This window comes from Daktulosphaira vitifoliae, unplaced genomic scaffold (assembly GCF_025091365.1).
Source record: "Daktulosphaira vitifoliae isolate Bord-2020 unplaced genomic scaffold, ASM2509136v1 Scaffold_1, whole genome shotgun sequence".
Taxonomy (NCBI): Eukaryota; Metazoa; Arthropoda; class Insecta; order Hemiptera; family Phylloxeridae; genus Daktulosphaira; species Daktulosphaira vitifoliae.
In genome coordinates this window covers 58,843,301-58,856,682 of record NW_026099572.1, presented here as the reverse complement: position 1 = coordinate 58,856,682, position 13,382 = coordinate 58,843,301, and the positions used below count along the sequence as shown (strand labels likewise).

At 32.0% G+C, this 13,382-nt stretch overlaps 1 protein-coding gene and 1 long non-coding RNA gene across 2 annotated transcripts in view; one reads left to right on the top strand and one right to left on the bottom strand.

Moving 5' to 3' along the window:
* The window catches only part of LOC126894757 (uncharacterized), a 239,303-nt gene that overhangs the window by 129,399 nt on the left and 96,522 nt on the right, over window positions 1–13,382 (bottom strand). The gene's annotated exons all lie outside the window — the stretch shown is intronic.
* On the top strand, window positions 6,183–12,427 carry LOC126909313 (uncharacterized). Its single transcript, XR_007705006.1, has 3 exons — window positions 6,183–12,050; window positions 12,208–12,249; window positions 12,317–12,427. It is a non-coding gene; the product is annotated as an uncharacterized LOC126909313 (long non-coding RNA).

The window sequence follows — 13,382 nt, the reverse complement described above, 5'->3', positions numbered from 1 at the left end:
TATTTATTGTAAATTTATCAGAAAAGCTCAATATTTTTTTGCATTTTTATGGTAATAGATAACTTAAATAGAAGTAATAGTAATAATTTCCTAGGAACTTTTGTTGTTTGTTGAAAAGATTCTATAATTGAAATATCCAGAACTTAATTAATTTTAATGATTTACTTTAAAAAAAAAAAAAAAAAAGTTGTCATTTTGAATCCCTCTTGTGGGCAAGTAAAGGGTTTATAAAAAAAAAACCAAATGATAGATAAAGACATGCATCTATATACAAAAAAATAGTACTGATTTTGTCATTTTTAATAAAGTTTAACAGTTAACAACGTTATAAGTTTTATACACTGTACAAAAGGAACTTTCATCAGAAACAAAAATATAATATTCTAAATCAACATTTCGCGATGTTTTCAAATGTGCAATTAGACTTTTTCTAGCACTTTTAAGTTTTAACATTATTAAACAATAGTATTTACATATAAAAAAAATAATTAAGAACAAAAAAAATTGTTTTGAATTAATGCTGATTTTGATTATTAATATGTTAAAGATAAGGAAAATGACATATTTAACCTATATTTTTAATCGTTTAAAGTAGACTGTTGTAAATGTTTATAATAAAAAAAAATAATTTATTTTACCATAACTTTTAGCTCAATTGGCAAGTTTGACATTGACATCATTAAATAGAAAATTTTATGACAATTAAAAAAATTGTATCGTTAAGATCAATATGCAGTCAGAAAGTTTTATAATTACTATTTATTGTAAATTTATCAGAAAAGCTCAATATTTTTTTGCATTTTTATGGTAATAGATNTTTATAGTAAATTTATCAGAGAAACAAATATTTTTTTTGCATTTTTGGTGGGAAATGGTCTGATTTAAAAAAAAGTATGTCCAATGAAAAATGTATATAAATACTACTTCTCATGAAAAAATTGTATTGATCCATACATTTTTCAAAAAATTAGCTTAATAAAGTTAAAAATGTAAAATACAAAATCGAAAATTTTCATACAAAAATAGCATTTGGTAGCCATTTTCACCGTGAAGATAAGATAAAGTCCGAAATTTTTTTTTTTTTCAAATTAAAGTATATTACATAAGCTTTAATTTAAGATATATATAAAAGTGTCAGTATTTCCGAAACATTTTAAAAGTTAAGTTGAAAAAGTTCTACATTCTATACGCACTTTAAAAGGTTTGCACCACCCCTGTATAAAGGGGAAATGTCCGATTTAAAAAAAAAGTATGTCGAATGAAAGAAGTATATATAAAGTATTTATTATTAAAAAATAGAATTGATTCATCCATTTTTTAAAAAGTTTAAATAATTTAAAAAAATGTAAAATATAATATCAAGAATTTTTTCAAAAAAATAGCATATTATTGCATACGGTAGTCATTTGCACCATGAAGACAAATCCATAGGTCAAATTTTTTTTTTTTAAATTAAAGTATATTACATTAGCTTTAATTTAAGATATACAGGGTGATTTTTTTATCATAACCCACTCAATTACTTACAGAATAAAAATAATTTAAAAATTTTTTTTTATTATTATCTTTAGTTACACATTATTCTTGAATTATTAACTATGTAATACTTTTTAAGTTCATCCCTTATGCCTGGTAAGGGTGTCAACTTAGTTTCTTTAAATGGTAACACATATTTTTAATTTGACACGGTACCGTGTTTCCCTCAGCCGCACATCACGTTATCAACCTAAATGAAAGTGTATCGGAATCTGAATGATAAGTGCACAGTGGTCTAGTGGTAAGGTTTGTCTATACGACGCCTTGGGTCGCGGGTTCTAATCCCGTACCGTGCCTCTTTTTTTCACATGATTTCCGGTACACTTTCTATAACCGGCCGTCAATCCCCGGCGGCCGTGTTAAATTTAATAAAATTTTTGAGTTTTTAATTCAATAATAAATGGCATTTGAATTTTTAATAAAACTTAAATTGTTTATTAGGTATAAACATTTAAAGTTTCAAATTTTTGAGTTAATATATAGGTATAATATAAAAGGGATTACAAATACAGGTAGCTAATTGGTTTTTTATGATATTGCTATCACAGTCACGGATTGTTTATTATCAATTAGGACTATCAATAGATATACTTTTTGTATTGTCAGTTAGTGTATTTATAAACTCACAACAATGTACCTTACTATCATTGATAATAACAATGCTGTGTACCTGCTAATATCGATGTCATAAAAAATCAATTAGCTACCTGTATTTGTAATCCCAATTTTAATAAAAAGTATGTCAACTTAAAGATGTACTTATAATGTATTTAGGAAAAAAAAATTTGTGCTGATACATACATTTTTTGATAAGTATTAGCATTTTTAAGTTGAAAATTTAAAATCGAAAATTTTAACTACGTATATGTTTAAAGGACGCAGTATTTACGGAATATTTTCAAAAATTATATTGATTTGTTAATTTTTAAAAATGTTATAGAAGTTTTAAGAAAAAAAAGGGAAAAAAATGACAAAATTTACCGATTTTTAAATTTGTAATTTATTTAGATATTTCCCCTATTTACGGGGAACGAGGGAAAATTTTTCCATTTTTAAGGGTAATGTCTTCAACTAGATACGATTTGTGATCTTTTGACGTATTATTGAAAGAAATCGGTCCAGTGAGAGCTGAGAAAAAATGGCAACAGACATCAAAAAAAAAAAAAAAACATCATGGTAAAACTAACAGCTTCGCATCGAAGCTAAAATTTGTGATAATAAAAAATTCATTGTTACAGAACACAACATTTTTTAATCTAAAGAATTTAAAATAAATAGAACAAATTCTTGTGTATAGTTACATAGTCGTAAAAGTGTTAAAGTTAGTGTGAAATCTAATTCAGATTCTAAATCTTTGTCTGATTTGAGGTTATCAATAGATTTCCAATTATTTAAAGACACCAAATTTGTACAATTGCCGTAACGACTCATAAAATTACCACATGATTCAATATACTGTTTTTCTTCAGCATAATTATCATTTACTTTTTTGCAGACATCATAAACGTATGATAATAATTCATCAATTGGTTCAGATCGTAATTTATATTTCGAAAAATGTTTTTTTAAAAAAATGAGAAAATGTAGACTTTCTTGAAAAATAGTAGTACGACGCAATTTTTTCCGTGGCGCCAATTTCGATGTAATCTCACAAAAACGATACATAGTTGAGATTCCTATACTTTCAATAACATTTCTAATCCATACCATACCCTCAAAGAGATTCTTTTTCTCGTCAATAGTTTCATTCAAAACCGCACCTAGAGATTTCCCAATGACTTCAGTAAGATAATATCTCACAGGAGCAGTTGCTCTGTAAGGTTTACTTTTGTTTACAACATCGATATCGTCATTATTGTAATGTAAATTTTCATCAATTACTTGAACAGTTTCTGGATCAGTGTAAATTGTATTTTCTAATATTATCAAGTCCATCAGACTTGAATTAATTTCCCTGTACTTATTTACTTCATTATAGGTAAGATTTTTCATATCCAGTAAATAACATGTTTTAATGAATAAAATAAAAGTATAAATTATTAAATACATTACAAAAACCGAAATGTTAATATGATATATAAAAATATTTAGTAAATGAAGCTGACTTTTTAGTGATATCACAAACGTGTTAAATCATTTACCGTATTTATATATATTTGGTCAGTTTATTTTAAAATCATGAAAGTTGATCATAAAAGTATAAAGTAAATGATATAAAACATTTGTGCAAATTTAACACATTGTGGCACAGTTGAGACAATATAGATTATATCTGAAAATGATTAAAATCACTAACATAAAAAACGTATTTTAATTTTTCATTGTTAATTGTTACACTCTTAAATTTATGTATCCAAATATGTTAATATTTGTTAATATATATCATTATGTGTTATTATAAAATAAATATTAATTACAAAATATAAAGATAACTACGAATTTTTCATATTAATCTGTACACATTATATGTGTATATTATAGTAAACTTTTATCATAAAAGTAAAAATACAAGTTCGCATTAATTTTATAGACATGGTTATTTTAAAATAAATTGATAAACGAGATTTATGAATATTACCTACTTAAAACCTTTAATGTATACACAGAAATAAAGCATATTTATAGATAAATGCTAATTATAGTAATTAAATTTATAATGAAAATTGATCACTTGTGACTAATCAATTAAATTAAATTAATAATATTTTTAATATAGTTTTAATTTTATTTAATTAAATTTTGTATGAAATTGATAATCAATAATTTAATATTATATTTTTATGGAGAAATTATAAAGTAGTGTATTTTTATAGCAAACACACACATGCAAAACTTTTTATAAATATGAAAAAGTACAGTGATCTACAAAGGGGGACATCAGTAACAAAGAAATAGTTTTGTTTTTTACTAGAAAGTTAGAATCATTTTTTTGTGTAAGAAAACTAACAGGAAAGTATAGATAAAAGAAGAAAAAGCTGTGTATGGTATTTATAGATTTGGAAAAAGAGTATGATAAAGTACCGAGAGAGTTTTTAAAATATGCATTAATGAGAAAAAATTTTCAAAAAGGTACTAATAATACTATAAAAATAGGTACTTAATATAATAAAGGATATGTATGACGGCACTTATGCAAGAGTAAAAAGTGTGGTTGGAGTAATAGAAGATTTTAGGGTAAGATTAGGAGGGGACCAAGTTTCTTTTTTAAGCCCTTACTTATTTTCTACAGCGATGTATGAAATTACTAGAAAAATACAAGAAGAGGTACCATAGTGTATGTTGTTAGTTGACAAAATAGTTTTAATAAAATATATTAGAGAAAGAATATAGAGTACGAGTTTGATACAGGAGAACACGATGTAAGTGAAATGAGGAGAACAGTGACAATAGGTGAGGATGTGATAGGAGAGGCGGTAAGTTTTTAATTTCTAGTATTAGTTGTGCAAAAGATCGGTGGTATGGACGAGGATGTTAGAGTTGAAGTGGAGAGAATTATCTATTGTGTTAATCGATAAAAGAATTCCAAGGAGCCTGAAAGGTAAATTTTATAAGACTGTAGTGATACCAGCTATGATGTATGGTTCATATTGATGAACGGTTGACAAGAAAGTTGAGTAAAGAATGATTGGAATAGCAAGAGAAGATAGGTTACAGAACAAATATGTAAAAGTGAGTATAGATGTAGCGTTAATTGTGGATAAGATGAGAGAAAATAGAACTAGTCCTTTGTTATGTTATGAGGAGAGAGGAATTGAAAGCTATAAGAATAGTTATAGAAATCAATGTTGAAGGAAGAAGAGGTAGAGAAATATAAAGAATGATCCAAATGTATAAATGATATAATTTTTATTTTATAGAGTGAACTGTAGTGACTATGGAATAATCGAGAATCTTCGCGAAGGATAGGCANACTTATATAGAGTGAACTGTAGTGACTATGGAATAATCGAGAATCTTCGCGAAGGATAGGCAATACAAAATGCATATACGCGCGAATGTTCTCGATCGCTCCGTAAGAGAGTATTCTAGAAGTCAACATAATATAAAACGGCGCGACGTAACAATAACGTCAATCAGTTAGTTAGCCAGTCGTCAGTTAATCGGTTAAGTAGTAAAGTACACGTAGTGCATTAATATAATTTTTTTTATAAATTTTCTTAATGTTTAACAATAAACCGTCTACATTTTTTCTGTTATATAAATTAGTGTTTTTATTTATTTTAAATCAATAAGTGAAGCAATAAATGAACCACTTAATTTTTTTTTTTAATTTTAATATACAAAACGCTTCAAATTTATAACTTTTACAAAATTGAATATATAGAGTGATCCAAATGATTTAGTCATAAAAATTTGATTATACAGAGTATTCTAAATGATTTATTCATTAAAATTTGATTATACGGAATGATTCAAATTATTTAGTCGTTAACATTTGATTATAAAAAGTGAACCAAATTGTAGTATAGTTAGTAACACATGTACTAAATATCATATATATGTAAAGAAATTATTAGATTTCTTTAGTGATTTTTGATTATAAATAATAATTTGATAAGAAATGAAAATGATCAAAGAAATGATAACAAATATCAATGATAAAAAATAATTATTTAGAACACGTTAATTTAATATAATTAATTAACTTGGAATAATAAAATGTAAATAAAAAACTTTTATTGTCGTTTCTATATATTATTTTAGCAACACAAAATTGTTTTATTATTGGAAAATAAAAAGGAATTGTTTTATACAAGTATAATTGTTCTTATAAAACGACAAGATTTTTTTATGAAAAATGACAAAATTACAATTTGAATTTGTGATAAAACCATCGAGTGATGGAAAATCTAATATAATGGCTATAACTTCATTTACCAATGAAAAAAACCAAACTTTTGCAATACCAGAAGAATTACAGCAAATAAATCTTCATAAAGAGGTATGTAATACATCCGTCTACTTTAGTAAAAACCACCTTAAAAAAAAGACACCAATTTAGAAAAATTTGGATTGGTCTGACGGAGGAACTAAAAAAAGTTAACATTGATGATTATGGAAATATGATATTTGAAAACCAATATTTAGAAGAAATAACAGATAAACCAGCTGCTAATAGTATTTCGGATGAAAAAAAGACTTTTAATGATTTAAATCAGAACACTTTAAAACTTATAGAAAAATGTATGGAAAACACTCGGATGACAAGAAATCAAAACTTGAAAAAAATATCAGAACAGTTTTTACTTGAAAAATTCACGAGCAAGAATACAAATGTAAATCAATGGATAGACATTTTTGAAATGGAATGTACCCGTTATGATGTAATGAAAGATGAGCAAAAAATTGAAATTCTCAGATTGTTTTTGGATAAATCTTGCTCTGATTGGTACAGCTCTATGCTTATAAAACTGACCAGAGACTCTGATTGGAAAATATGGAAAGAATATTTTTGTGACACATTTAAAAACAAAGGGTGGAACCCAATCACATATGCGTTAGTATACAAATATAAAGACGGTTCATTGTTTGACTATGCGATAAAAAAAGAGAAACTTTTATTGTACATGAGAAGATCGATTGATTCAGTTACCTTGATTGATATTATTGCAGCTGGGTTTCCAGGTTTTATTCTTAATGAAATTGATAGGGAGATATTAAAAAACACAGTGGATCTCCTTAATGAAATCACCAAATATGAGCATTTAGTAAATAGAAAAAGTATTTTTGAGAAAAAAAAAATATTATAAATATAAATAATAAAGAAGGACATGAGGAAAAAAATCATGTAAAAATTGTGAAAGATTAAATAAAGGCACTCGTTACCATGCTGAAACAGTTTGTTGGTTTAAAACAAAAGAAAATGATAGAGGAAAAAACAACTACATCAAACATGTAAACAATGAAGTAGTGGAAGTTGAACTAAATGAAACGGACCAAAAAAACTAATTGTTACACCATTAATCAAAACAAAAATACTTTTAGATAATAAATTGGAAATATTGGGAATATATGACTCAGGATCAAACGTTTCTTTAATAAATTCTAAATTAATAAAAATAAAAAATAAAAAAATTATTAATACAAAAAATGAAAATATAACAACGATTAATGGTGTCAAAAAAACAAGTGGTTTGATAACTATAAAAATTAAAATTTTTGAAATAGAAAAAAAAGTTGATGTTTTCATCATAGATGAAGAAAACTTTAAATATGATTTTTTTATTGGATTAGATATGATAAAAAATTTCAAACTTATTCAAAATGAAAATTTAATAATAACTCAAAAAAATGATAATAATATAGAAAAAGATTCTACCAACAATGAAATGAAAAATAATCAAGAAAACTACAAAATTAATTTTAATGAATACATAAAAGAAAAGGATTTTCAAATAAATATAGATCACTTAACAAAAAATCAAAAATCTGAAATAAATAAACCGATTGACAAATATAAATCAATTTTTGCAAAGGACAAATATGATATTGGTACAGTGAAAAAATATGAGGCATATATTGACTTATTAGTCGACAAATATTGTAGTAAAAGGCCTTATAGATGCACGGTAGAAGATAAAAAGGAGATAGAAGAACAAATATCAAAATTATTAGATAATAAACTTACCATTTAAACATAGCATTTAAAAAAGAAGATAACAAAAGATCCAGGCTATGTATAGATTTCAGGGACTTGAAAAAAATAGTTATACCTCAAGCTCAACCATTCCCACTGATTGATGACTTAATGATAAAGACAAGAAATTGTAAATTATTCTCCACATTGGATATAAATACTGCTTTTTGGTCAATCCCTCTGCGAATTGAAGATAGGAAGAAGACTGCTTTTGTCAGACAGGAGGGACATTTTCAGTGGACCTGCTTACCTTTCGGCCTAAAAACCTCACCTTCAATTTTTCAGAGAAAACTAAGTGACATATTAAGGAATTATAAACTTACAGATTTTGCTGTAAACTATATAGACGATATTCTTATATTTTCTAAATCTTTTTCTGAACACATGGATCATATAACATAGTTGTTAGAGGCAATAAAAAAAGAAGGCTTCAGGTTAAAGTTCAAAAAATGCACATTTGCAAAAAACTCAGTGAAATATCTTGGTCACATAATAAACAATAATTGTATCAAACCTATAAAAGATAATTTAATTTCAATAAAAAATTTTCCTGATCCAAAAACTCAAAAGAATATAAGGCAATTTCTGGGAAAGATAAATTTTTACCATGATTATGCACAAAATAGTGCAATAATCCTAGAGCCACTGCATAATTTACTTAGGAAAAATCAAAGATTTATCTGGTCTGTAGAGTGTCAAAAAACATTTGACTATATAAAAAATTTGCTGTGCTCACAACCAGTTCTAGAAATTTTTGATCAAGAATTGCCAATTAATTTTTACACAGATGCATCTTTGGAAGGTATTGGAGCAATATTAAAACAAATGCAACCAAATGGGAAAGAAAAACCAGTGGCATACTTTTCAAAGAAACTAAATGAAGTCCAAAAAAGAAAAAAAGCTTGGAGGGTTTAGCTATAAAGGAAGCAATAAGATACTGGCAATATTGGCTAATAGGAAAATCATTTACTGTATACTCGGATCACAAACCATTGGAAAATATGAACATAAAATCTAGACCTGACGAAGAGCTTGGAGATTTGACTTACTAACTGTCACAATATGACTTTCAAATAAAATATACGCAGAGACAGAGAAAATTGGAATGCTTCTCACTGATCAATACCCTGGGATTAATTCAAATGAATTCAAAAATTTTTAAAAAAGAAATCAATACCAATTGTTTTACTGCAATAAATGCACCTTTCTCAAATGGAATAAATGAAAGACTTAATCAAACGCTGGTGAACAAAATCAGATGTAAAATCAATGAGAGAAAAAAAAAGTAGCCTGGACAACAATAGCTGGACAACGGCTGGGAGTGGAGATCCCGCTTAAGGATTCCATGACTTATCTGAGCCTTGTCATAGACAAACGTCTAAAGTTCGGGCCGCACATTACTCGTGCGGGCCCAGATAGTCATGAATTGCCTGGCGGGACTCATGCCCAATCTGGGAGGGCCGAAAGAGACTAAATGTTGGTTCAGGCCGGCTCCTTAGGTATTTTGTGTTTAATGTTATGTGTGAGTTATTTTTGCCCCTCTCGCATTGAACGGGGGAGGCCACACCACGTTGTGAATCTTTCTTTTTTTTTCTTCTTACAGCCGACTTCATGCAGACCGCCCCGGGACTGCCGTTAAGCATTGCTTCGAAGCGGCCTACGTCGCTTTCTAACACTTCTGCCACCGCGCTGTGCTTCGGCCCGAACTTAATCCGGGGCCGGATCATAGCGCGGTGCTGCCTCCCCCGTTAGCCGGACCCCACTGGTGGGTCCGTTGCCCGGGCTGCACCACGCGGAGGTGGGGGCAGGACTTCGCGATGGGTTGGATCCATCCTTGAAGGGCACTCTTTAGCGATATGCCCACCTTTTCTGTACCTGTGACAGTTCCCTGACCTGTCCGGGCCCTTACAGCTGTGGGCAATGTGCCCATACTCCAGACATCTGTAGCACTGAGGACCTTTGTCAATGATCCTCAGTCTACAGTTTGTCCAGCCGACTTTTATTCGGCTCACTGTGGTAAGCCGAATAGCAACCTTGACGGGCACGTCGTATCTCGCGTAACGCCCCTTGCCTTCAATGTTAGGCCGTATGATAACGGGCCCAACACTTGGACATTCCAGAGCGTCGCTTAGGGCCCGACGCACCTCGTTATCTTCGTGCCAGTCCTCCACATCCTTGATTAGGACAGTGCGGGTCATCGAAGGGCGATGCACCCGCACATCCTTCTCTTTGAGCGCCTCCTCCAACTTGGCGGCTAGTAAATCCGCTTTCTCGGCGGTTCCTCGAACTTCCAGCAGAATGGCCCCCGTCTGAATCCTCCGGGTCCCAGACACCTGGATACCCAAGGCCACAAGGTCCACAGAGGGCGACGCCGTCTTCATCACTTCGGCATACTTCAAGTTCCCCTTCAAAGGGCCGATAATCACAGCCTCCGTACGAGGCACCCTCGCCCGCAACTTTTTTCGTGTAGGCGGTGGAGGTCTAGGCCTAGTTGCCGTTTCCTCGGTCTTCCCCAGTCCACCCTTGCGACGAACCACCTCCGTCCAAGTGGGCCTCTCCGTCTCCGCTCCTGTGTCCACACTCGCCGGAGCGGACTTTGCAGCAGCAGTCCCCCGATCCGAATGCTTCTCGGGAAGCGTAACGGTCGGCGAGGAGGCCGTACTCTCGACAGTGTTCAGTCTCTTCTTCTTCTTCTTCTTTCGCTTCTTCCCAGGCATCGTCAACGGATCAGACCTGGCATTTGGGGGCTCCTCCGTTGTTTGTGTGGCCACATTCCTCCTCAACGCCATATCAGACGTCCCCGGCCTGTTTGTTTGCGGTCCAACCGCCGTTTGAGTTCCCGCGTCCGTTGTCGGCTTCCGTTTCGCGAATACCGGAGCTAACGTACCAGAACCCCTTTCCGGCGAGGCTACAATGGTCCCCGAGCGCGGTGTCGGTCTCCTGCGCTTTTCCGTAGCCAGGATTTCCTCCAGCTTCTTGGTCGCCTCCTGGACTTCCTTGTGGATGCCCATCCCTCTACGCTTATCGATGACTCCGCGGAGCGCTGCGACTTGTCCCGCTATGTTTCCAACCAAAGCCGATTGCGCGGTTGCTTCTTCCTCGGAGTCATGCCTCTTCTTACGGCGTGACATGTCCGAACTTCGAAGTTCGGTCAGCGCTTGGCAGGAAAGAGTTATCTGCTCCAGTAAGTAGTACTGCAGATGAGTACCTGGAACCTCTTTCATGAGGCTACCCTCCACTTCGGCCTGTCTGGTCAGGCCGACGACATGATTCAATCCGATGTCGAATGTCGCTTCATCGTCGCTCTCTTCGTTACAAAGTGGCGCCTTCCTCTTCCCGGGGTAACGCTTTGGGGGCGTCTCCTCCGGCAGGGGGCTCAAAGGCGGGGAGACCTCACGGAAAGGAGCGGTCGTCGCCTGCCCGAGAGAAGGCTCAACACCACTCACACCAGGCCTAACACCTGTCCTCATTGTTTCGTCCTCGGATAGACTATTGTCTCCTTCGGACGATTCCTCCACAACTCCGGGTGCCGTTTCCGCGACGACGCATTCGTAGTCGAACACATCAACGACATCCCGGAGTCCAATCCCCATTGCTTCCATCATCGGATCCTTCCTATGGCGCGTCAACAGTTCCCGGCTGACCAGCCGAGCAATTTGGATCGCACGGTCCGCCGTGCTTTCGCCTCGAAGGGAGGAGACGCACTTACTCATAAGGCATACTCGCTCCTCTTCCCCTTCTACTCCATGGAAGGGGTTATAAACCTCCTTGCGCTCCGGAGAGAAGTTGCCTCCGTTTTGGACGTCACTGGTCATCATCCCCAGTATGGTGTCTACTGCGCCCTTAAAGACGCTTAGGTTGCGGAATCTTTGACGAGGTAAAAATCTTTAAAAATTTAATAAATAATTATTAAATATATTTTTTTGATATATTACGTATTTATAAAATTTTAATATACTTTTTTAGTAAAATATGTATTTACAATTCGTTATTTACCGTTAATAAAACCAAATATAATTTTTGTGTTTTTACAGTGCTAAAAATACAAATGACATTTCACGATAAAAAAGCATGATGTAATGTGTTTCAATATTTCATATATTTTTTCTGCAATCATACTATATTTATTTTGTTTATTATTAGAATTATTTCTTGTTTGCCGATACGTTTAATAATTACTTCAAGTCATTATAATATCTATTTCAAAAAAATTTTTATCAAGTCTTATAAAAAAATTGTTTGACACTATAGACAACAATGGTAAGTAAATTTTTTTTACTTATCTTAATATTTAATTAATAGATAGGATAATTAGTAGTAAAATTATAAATAATTACTTTTAAAAATGATTATTAAAAAATGATCAATTCTACTGAAGTTGTTAAAGTATATCTTTGCTAATTTATTACTATAAATTATGTTTAAAAAACATTTTAGTTCGGTGAATATAGAGATTAATCTGATTTTCATAATTATTGATATTGTTTTAAAATTAGAAAATTTGTTTCAGAAATTATATATTATATCAATATTTTTTATTTTGGTATTCATCTCATTTTATTTGGAAGGTAAGTATTTCTAAATGTTATATAGTGATCCGTTTATCATAACCCACAAAATTAATACACAATAATATAAACAAAACTCAGTACAGGGAGGTCGCGGCACAGTGGTGACGTAGCATAGATGGATCAAGTATAATAATATCTAATAGTGTTTAAAATCACTATAAAAAAAAAACGCTTCGATGCAAATCTTTAGATAGTGTTTAATTTTAAAAAAATTGTGAATTATTCCAAAAGCTACATAATCTGCTAGTTCCTTATGTCGTACGTCGGTAGTGCCCCAACGTAGACACAAAGGTTTATTAAAGTTTTATGTATATATATATATATAGGCGACGAGTTCGTCGTCCGAGCTCTTCTCGAGTCCTCCCGTTGGATAAACTGATCAGCCCCAATCTCTCTAATTAGTGGACTACTAAAGGGGTAGAGTTTAGACCCGTCAGCACAGTCTAGCTCAAAAGTAGCAGACTGAAGGGTGGCTCCTTGTCAGCCACCAGCACAACTACCTTTTTACTATACCCACTAAAGGACGGTTAAGCCCAAACACTAGCCAGCTCGTACACTAATTATTAAGATTGACTAAAGGACCAGCAGTCCAACCTAGACTCTAGCCGCACACACACACACACACACACACACACACA